The following is a 10,137-nucleotide window of genomic DNA, read 5'->3' on the forward strand; positions in this document are numbered from 1 at the left end:
AGAGAGCACTCGCCTTTCCTTATCTTCCCGGAGAAACGTCGATCCGGACTCCGAACGTTGGGGCGAATTCGAAGGATGCCGCGGGTGAGTGGCACTGATTTTTCATTTTTTACCTTTTCTTTTCCCACGTGCGAATTTAATTAGAATAAACGAACCTGTATCATCGCGTTTTATATTTTATTTTAAGTAGACACAGCTTTCTCCAGTACGAAGCGAAATGTTGGGTTTTCAGGTACTTCGAATAACAATCGTTTTGTTATTTAAGATGACAAAGATATCAAAGATAATAAAGGGGGAAGATTTTAAGTTATCAAAAATATCCAAATGGAAGATTATGTCTTTTCTTACTTTTTCCTAGATTTTCACGTGATAGAGGTGGACATTGTATCGGCGTTAATATGCAGGAGGTAGGAAATAATAATACACACACACAAATTAATACACGGGATACACGCAAAGGAAGAAACGAAAGTTGATACTGAGACAAGACTTTCATTCGTTTGTTGATATGATTGACGTCGTCAATTTTTGGACTCAACTAGAAAATCTCCAAGGGACCGGGTTCATCGACGCGTCATCGATTCTCAATGTGTAATTGCGTAGACGTGTAGCCCGCTCTTATCATGTAATTGATCGGCGAGGTATTCGCGCGAGAGGGCTGGTTCGCCTCCGTGCGATTCGGTTAACGCGCACGATGTAGAAATTAAATCGTTAGCAACATCGGTTACAACTAGTTCCGCGCCGAGCGAGAGTTGATTGACTCCTTCCATTAGATGGGACTCCGTCCATTAGACTGCATCAATATATGCGTACGAGGAGGAGAGCCTATCATTACCGTCGTTTCTGTCACGATCGAAGAATCGCAGGTCGTAGAACTTAATAGTCACTCGTATTTTACGTTCTTCTAAGTCGCAAGCGATAATAATTCGTCACGCGTCGCGCTTGAAATGTACAATTTTATTTACGTACACATTATCCGTTTCACGCAAAACAAATGGTCGAAAAATACGCACGGTCATCGAAACGAGAATGACCACTGGTCTGGTCACAAAGTATGACGCATTCGCCGCGGGAACGTCGACGTGAAATCATAATAATCTATTCACGAGCCGGGGGTGATCCTGTCACGTGTCGCGACCTTGTTCACCGGCCGCGCGCCTCGTCCGATACGTTGCATATGTTTCTACAAAAAAAAGCCACTTTGTGTGTGTGTGTCGACGATCTCCAGGTGTAACTTTCGAGCTCGCGAAATGTACGTGATTGAAAAAGAAAGAAAAGAAGAAAGAACGAACGAAACACGTGTAGCGTATCTCACGCTTCCCCGTATGTAGATTGTATTCGGAATACATAGCTCTCGCGCGGATATAACTTTCAGAGTTTGCACATTTTCACGAGAGAGAAGGAGAGGGCGAGATGGGAGGACTGACACGAGGTGGTGAGGCAAATATACGACATATGCCGCAAGTTGCGTGCGTAATAACACGCGCGCACTTCTTTCACATGCGTGCATTAGCATTTGCACGGATCCATGGCGATGCTTACTTTAAATTCCGCAAGGGGAGGTGGAGTAGCAGAACGTGAACAGAGAGGTGGGGTCATGTGAATGACCCAAATATATAAATATTCTAATTAAAACAAAGAAACGTAAAAATCATATGGGACAATAAGCAAGAATATATTTTTGAAAAATATTATAATGATATAATAAAAATTTCCCTCCCTCCCTCCCTCTCTCCCTCCCTCTCTCTCTCTTTCTTACTGGGGAGTTATGAATAATTCCTACTTTTCTTTGCGAGGATTAACACGTGCACCGACATATTCGCCACCGTGAAATACGATCGATACGAGCAACGCTAATAATCCAGGTTTACTCAGTTCCTCCTTCTGTAAGGCCGATTTCCCGCCTTGCTGCCGGCGAGAGAACTCCACGCCGATTTCGCCGGCTAACGGGAATTTTTCTGCGATTCTCGGATAATCTTCGCGCACCATCGAGTCGTGTATATCCTCGCATTTAATAACGCAAAAACAGAAAACGTTATCGCGCACGGGTCTGAAAATGCCGCGATTTGCAAATCTGCCGGCACAATGTCCATCGTAATTACATAATCTGGTCCGGGCTGATGCAACGTTTCGATTGATATTCAACTTGACAGCAAATATATATATATATATATATATGTATGTATGTATACACACATATGTATATATACATATATAATTGACGGCTGGCGACAAATATCTCCGAGACGTTCCGTTATCGGAGCCGTAAGGAAGAAAGAAAGAACACGAAAGATGTTTAATAACATAATATTATTCAGTGTACGAGGTCACCGTGTGTATTGGTGTAATTCTTTGGCTTTCTTTTTTCTTGTTACTCATTTTAGTTGTTTCTACGCGATATTGTGTTTGGACATGAGAGCGATTATAAAACAAGCTGACCATTCGTAATTCACGTGACATTTCAACGCGCTAGACTTCGGATCTTCACCAAACTTAATCATTGGACATTGACCACGAGTAGTTTCCGCGCGCAAGAGGCGACAGTTTCTTCTTCTTCCTCTCTCTTCCTCTCTCTCTCTCTCTCTCTCGATTACAATCGTTGAAATTACGAAATAGCGCCGATGATGCAACAATTTCAAAATTCGCGTTATAATCTGCGAATTATATATAGTTCTTTCGCATAAGCGGACGGAACTAATTAGCCGTGGACAAAAATCGCGAGCGCTTATGTGGCGTTTCGCAAGGTCTATCTCGCGCCCGGGGCAAAAAGAAAGGCAGATGCAAAGGTTGTTGTAAAACTACGTGACATGCAACAAAATCATCGTTTGGCGCGTGATAAATCTAACGAGTAAGCGCCACACAATCTCCGATTCCGACTTTTCATCGATTTTTCACACGGCGCACGATAACGTGCCATCGCAGAACGTGCAGTCGTGCGAAAAAGGACGAAATGGTCTACGGATTTTTTCGGCGATTAGTGTCAATTTTACGACAATTAATCTTAATAAAGTTCACGACATGCGTGATAACGTGATAACGTTCGAGATGAGAAAATCGAGAATTCAAATTCGTCCCGCGAAGATTCGCGAGGAGAATCGACGGAAGGAAATAATTAAAAGTAAAATTCGTTATCGATATAAAGTGTTACAAATAATGTTACTTCCTGATCCTGAAAATTGCGACGTACACAAAAAAGTGTACAATAATTAAGAGTATTTCAGATAAAATCATTGCCAACACTTTAAGAATGATTAACGGGATCTTGGAGTCATCCTGTTTTATTGCACTTTTTAGTACTGCATTCGTTATTGGCCGTACAGAATAAAAAACAGAGTACTAAAAAATTTGCGGTAAAACGTGACGACTTCAGGAACTTCTTAAGATAACAAAAAGAAGTAATAAAGAACATCTTTTCTTATTGTTCCTGCAATCAGATTTCCTTGATAGAAACAGTCGTTAATTGACAGACTTTTTCAGCGAAATTTCACTACCGATTTACAGTTCTATATTTATACCTATGACCTCCAGTGACTATTGATTGCTTCTCAGTGATAATATACTGCACTTTCGAGAGTACTTTGTACAGTTCCGCGACTCCTTTAAAAACAGATACGTTTGCGTTATTATTATTACGGAGATACGTTGAAAAAATGAATGTTTGAATGAAATAATATCCTCTTCCTCTTTCGATTTTCCTGATATACTGCGCATTCAACCAGTACGATCTGCACGTGGTCGAAAGCGAAGCTGAACATCCCTCGCGAGGAACCACGTGGTCGAGAATATTCATCGCCGCGAATTCCCTCACGCCACGGCCGATGGTCGTGGACTGCGATCGGCCGCGTTTCTTATCACACGTTTTATATACCCGTCGTGCACGATCGATATATTTGTCATCGCCGAAATCCATACACCGTTTACATCATAAATTTCGTACGACGCAACAGGCTACGTGACTTTCGCGGCGTCGACCTTTCAACGTCGTCGTCGTCGTCGTCTCCTCCGTCGCGCGGAACTTCTCGGAACGCGTATTTATGGTATCGCGACCTGCATGTATTCTCGACTTTGTCCTGTCCACTGGAGAAGGCAGGGAAGGAAGGCGGTAGAAAGGAGGGGAGAGAAAAAATAAATTAATACAGACTCCCCTACGATCCGTAAAAAAACCGCGCGTGCGCGCCCACGACTCGTGGTGTCGGTCTCTCCTTATCGTCATCGGGATGAAGTGAGAAAGCTGAGAGAAAGAGAGTAAAGACGATAGAGTCTCATTGACCCACGGAGCCATAGTCTGCAAAAACTTATACACTTAGATACCGACGCAGACTGTTCAGCCCGATCCGGCCTGATCGCTCGCTCGCCCGCCGCGATCCTCCCCGAGTTTTGCGGCGGAAATTCCAGAGCCGTCTGCCGAACTGATTAGACGAGTCACGGGGAAAGAGGTAACGAGAGGTTGCGACTGACGAGTACTTTTCCTCCCCGAGCGATCTCGCGTCGTTTTTCACCCTCTCTCTCTCTCTCTCGTTTACACGACTACGCGAATTTTCGTTATTACGCACAGAAAAAAAAGTGCTAGATTCCAATAAATAATTACTCCAATATTCCTTAGCAAAGTTTTATTTGGATCAAATAGTATTTACTTAAATATTTACAAGGTAAAATATTTTCCAAGTAAATTGTCCGAGTAAAATATTTACTTGACTCAAGTAAAATTAGCGTAGGGGCGTACCGGGTCATACAAGTTGGCATCCAGCATTCATCGAAAGAAACGGTGAAGGAGGCATCGCAAAATGTTTCTTTCAATACGTAGGTAATTTTTGCTACGCTCGCGTCTCGTTAAAATGACAAGAATATTGTAATTTATGAAGAGAAAATCTCTGCTTTAAGAGCAACCGACTAAATTTTCGAGCATCTCGAAATTTTGTGTTATATTATTTATATCTCTATCGTGAGTGAATAAACTTGAAGCACATGTTATTTTTTTTAGTTAAAATAGAGCTTTCGGTTGTATGGCATATTATTTTGCATAGTAAAAGTAACTTATATTGATAAATTGAAAGCGAATATACAGACGAACGAGGTAAATTGGTCCAGATACAATTTTGTGCAGTTTCTTTTACGAAATTCTTTTACGTATAATTTCGTGGAAGCCGCGATAATGACGATAGTGCGAATTCAATGATCTTACAACTAGCTACGATAAGAAAAGAAAAGAATCCTTTCTGAAGCTACTTTCCTGTTACGTCTTTTCAGTTTTGTATTCCAAGTTCAAATTCCAAGTTTTCTTCCGTCAATTGTAACATGAATTCTCCTTGACTTATCGCTTCCTCGAAAATCTATCCGAGAAGCAACCATTGTTTTCTAATGCGCACAAAATATATGTCGAATAAATAAAATTTATGTTTTGTCTCGAGACGGCTTTCCGTCACAACTATCAGTTAAAACGGAAACTGCGTACGATGGACTTCAAAACCGGATATTTTTTATTCGCCAGTTGTAAAATATGCTATTGCCTACAAGATACGCTATCATGCGACGATGCGTAATAATGAAGATGCTTTCTTTCAGTCTGGGTCGTTATTGATACCAAAACATGAAGATTTGTACTTTGAGTTTGACATGTCTACACTTCATTTGTCATGTCTGACAAATGCAAATCATTATCTGAAGTCGTTGTCGATCTCAAAGTCCAATGTTAAACTACGTGCCATGTGATGTGTCTGCGGCGGGGAATGAACGATCAAGCTTGCGTTTATTATTGCGTACTTTTGATATTGGGTAACTGCGTGTCCGTGACGACCCTGGACTTTAGACATGGTTACTAACAAATTGGTTGATAGCCAAAAAAGATCAATTGTACAAATGATGTCGGATATCAGTGGCATGTTCATCGACAGCGACGCGAGAATCGAGAAACAATGTAAATTGCGCGCAGCATCTCTAATTTAGAAACAGTCTAATTAATCTTCGGTCAGTGACAGTTAAATTAATTAGACCGTACATAATTTTAATTGATCGCTTAATACAACAACAAATGTAAACAAAATATAAAACAATTGTAATTTTTAATTAGTTCACCTAATAATATCCATAAAAGAGAATCAAAGGCAACAGAGCGGAATTCAAATCGGGATTCGATGAATAGACAGCCGACTCGTCGTAATCGATTCCGTATCGTGCTCATTAAGTTCATTAATATATGACTTCAATGATAATTTAATATAAACGTCGATTTTAGCTTGCGTTAGTGCAAAAATTCCTCGATTCGCTTCGTAATGATCGAATGCTCCGATGCTTCTTATGCAAAAAACGTTTTATCGAAATGACATTCTGAGAATGTTAAAGATTCCAAGATATTGCGCTGACACTAGCAGAATTAAATATAGTTAAATATTACGTTAATCATAGAGAAGAGTCCGCACGCCGTTCCTGCTGAGTCGAAATTTTGATGCTACTTTGACACACTTAAGGATAGTTTACACCTATTCTAGATGACTGATAGATGAATAAACACCTCTATTTCGACGCTTATTAACTTGATGCATCATTAGAATCAAAGTAGCAGTCAAGTAATGGTAAATTATATTATTAGAATTGAAATCGGACACACCAACCGATCTTGCTAACTTAGCTGCTACTTTGTTGTAGAGTTAAAGGTTTAACACAGAATCAATATTTCGACCCGAGCTGCCGATCTTTTTCCCCGCCGCGGAAATTGGATCCCGCTCCTTCCGAGGGAAGTGTTCGAGCCTCAAGAACGGGGCGCGAGTCGGCCGGTGTCTAATTTCTGTCTTCCCTACGAAGGGCTTCCGGTATCTGACATCTAAGGGCGAATGGAAGTAGAAGAAGCTCGGAGTCACTACCAGGCACTGAATGGCACCAATCGATATATGCCCAGCCCGGTATCCGCCAGGATATCACCGCCGAATATACTCGCGGCTTGACTTCCGCGTACAAAAACCTCTCTCTCTCTCTCTCTTTCTCCGTGGGATTCCAAGTCCTCACGATGACTAGACGTATTGCCATCGTGAATCGCGGCAACACGCCACCACCACCGCACTTTTCGCGCCGTCCGGAACGTCAACCACCCCCGGACTGAACTTTGCCCTACTGGCCGTTTAATAAAATTCGCGTGTTCACCCCGCGATTGCAGTTTTCGCCGCGGAACTCCGGACGATTATCAATATAGCCCCATTGTCGCGTTTCGTCGTGTCTCTCGCTTCTGTTACAAGCTGAATGCATGAAATGGCGCTGAGGGACTTTCAATTTACGTCGTGGAGGCCTCTTTTATGAGCTGGTGAATATGTGCAATATACATGCACAAAGGCAGCCGAATTGAAAGCCGTGAGGAAAGCCGTGATGCAGCGAAAGCTAGTTATATCGAGCTTGAGACTCTTTGCGATTTTCGCAGAGAGAACCAGGATTCAACGCAGTGAAAGTGATTTAACCCTCGAAGCAGATCCCGCCGGATCCTTTAACACGTGGTTGGCTGCCCCGTTTACGACCATTGGTTGTACGTGAGCTTAATTGCTCATTGAATTATTGAAGATAAAAAGTGAAATATATGCATCTTTCATCTTGTTTCATTGACCATTCCCTACTGGCGGTATAAACCATTCTTTAGACTCGGCTGTCACTCTGTTTTTCGAATGAAAGTTTACTACAAGAATGATGTCTCGGCCACCAGTCTCGAGCCACCACGGAACTCAACGTATATTAAACTCGCGGAGGCGTGAAGAAAGTTACTGCGACGATGATGATATAAGATCGAGCTGCGCGAGATTTACGACGAGTGGCGGATTTACGACACGATCACACCACGGTGACTGTTCATTCTCGCGACCGATTGCGTGCAGTTACCGCGAGTCGACTCATGAGAACCTCGCAGCTGAACTATAACAGTCGTCACGACGAGGCGAACCGCAGGTGCGGCTCGGCGATTTCGACGCTTCGCGAGAAGTCGATATCGTGCAACATTCGGGTGAATAATTAACGATGGCTGATGAAGTGATGATTATATCCGGCGAGACGATCGCCCATTACCATAACGTATTTGTCATCCGAAGAAGGAATGGCGTTTGGTCCACTTTGTCCGCGTTCTCGATCGCTCATACGTCGCGACGCAATGAAATCAATCTTATTCTCGACTGAAGAGCAGTACTGATTCTTAATTCGCCGATTTTCCATTCCGTTTTATACACGACGAAACGGTAAGTGAAACGATATGAACGCGCGTCACTTCCATTCCGACCGTCACGAACGGGCAGCGTGGCCGCAGAAACTCGGGCGTTCTTTCTCCGATCTCATTGCATTTATTTATCCACGTATTATCCCGCGAGATGTTTGCACCCCGAAACGACACGGTCGAGATAAAGAATTAATAATGGCGCAGCCGATTATGCATTATGTGTACATATGTTTACCGACGATCGCACGCGCGCCCCGGCACAGTCATAATTTAATTATATGATAACCCGGCTCATGTGTACATTTCTTTTCCATTCTTTTTCGAGAGAGAAAGCGCCGAAAGAAAAAGAGATGATGTGTTTTTCTTCCCTCGCGTGGAGCACCGCGACGATTGCACTTTATCGGCCTCCCGATAAACGACAGCCTGCCCGACACATGGCAATTATCTAACGGCAAAATCGGCACGTCTTGTAATTCGCGGCCCGCGCTTAAACCGCGCGCTGATAAGGCTCGGCAAGCGGCAGATACACCGGCAGCGGCGATGATAACGCTGTGGTAATGACCGAATGTTTCATCGCCCGGTGGTAATTATCGCACCGGCCCCGCGGCCGTGTTAATTCGCTCGTTCTCCAGCCGCGCGGACTGACTTACCACCGCGCTAATAAGTTCCCCCCTTCTCTCCCTCCCATCCTTCAGGAATGACCGATCACCGCCAACTCTCTTTCCCCCTTACGCGACTTCACGTCGATTTATTTCTCTTTTTTTTCGAGGTTTCGACCGGAATCGTTGAAACTCACTCACAGTTTTAATTACTAGCGAAAAACATCAGCAATGCGGATTTGGATAATCTCGGAAACAAATCCCTTCGTCGTAGATCCTCGGTGGCAGATTCGCGACGTGATTCACGCGTGATCCAGTGTCACGATTACGATCGTTAATTGATGTTTTCATATTATGTATTAGCGTCGAGACGAAACACAGAGAGGGAGAGAGAAGGGAGTATGTTTAGAATCCTATTACGTGAATTTGTTTCGTCTTCGCGCGGTAGCGACGATAGCGGCGTATATTTTGGCGTTACGACATAAATGTCAAGGAGTCCTCGCGTGATGATTAACAAACAAGCTGACCTATCGTAACTATTGGATATGTTGAAACGGGGTGCCACGAGTTCAGCTATTACGGCGATAAAAATCTACGAAAGAGAGAAAAAAAGGCCGAGCTCGACGCGGATGCAGATTGGTGTCGTGGTTGTTTTACAGTTTAATGGGTTTTAATCTGCGCTCGTAAATTATCCCCAACGAAAAACAGATTGTTAACCCTGTAAGTAATTGTGTTGATGAGCGCGATGACGACTCGTTGGAGAAATTGGGCAAGATATTTTATGTTATAACATCGCGTGATACCGCATAAAAATACGCCGAATCTCGAAATAATATTTTTTCAAAGTTGTAACGGCTGAAAGGAATCGTTCGATTAGGAAAATATTACATCGAACAGAAGCGATTTTATGTACGAGTGTCATGATTGACTGATATCTGATTTCTCCTTGCGCTAATTCCTTATATTATATTGTTGAACTTAAACGGAGTTTATGTGTGCGTTGCAGCCTGTTTCTAAGGGAACTTCGCAATTATCAGCACGAGGACAGATGGAAAGGCGGCGACCACCGTTTCTCAGAGCTTCCAGCAAAGCCAAAGAGGTAAGAAAGAACGTTATAACTGCGAGTACCGGCGAAAATTATACGGAATGATTATTTGACGGTACGGAGAAAATAAACGAAAACTTCCAAAATCTCAATTGCCTAATTATGTTTTAAATATATACCACACAATATTCGAATATAATATAATTTTAAATTAGTCAAAGAATTCGCAGGTGAAATTGAACTCTTCAGTATTCAGCATTGAAATCTTTAAATAGAACTGGCTTCAAGTCTTGAAAAATTATTGTTTGTTC

Source organism: Dinoponera quadriceps, unplaced genomic scaffold, assembly GCF_001313825.1.
Source record: "Dinoponera quadriceps isolate SergipeBrazil2010 unplaced genomic scaffold, ASM131382v1 scaffold113, whole genome shotgun sequence".
NCBI classification, from domain to species: Eukaryota; Metazoa; Arthropoda; class Insecta; order Hymenoptera; family Formicidae; genus Dinoponera; species Dinoponera quadriceps.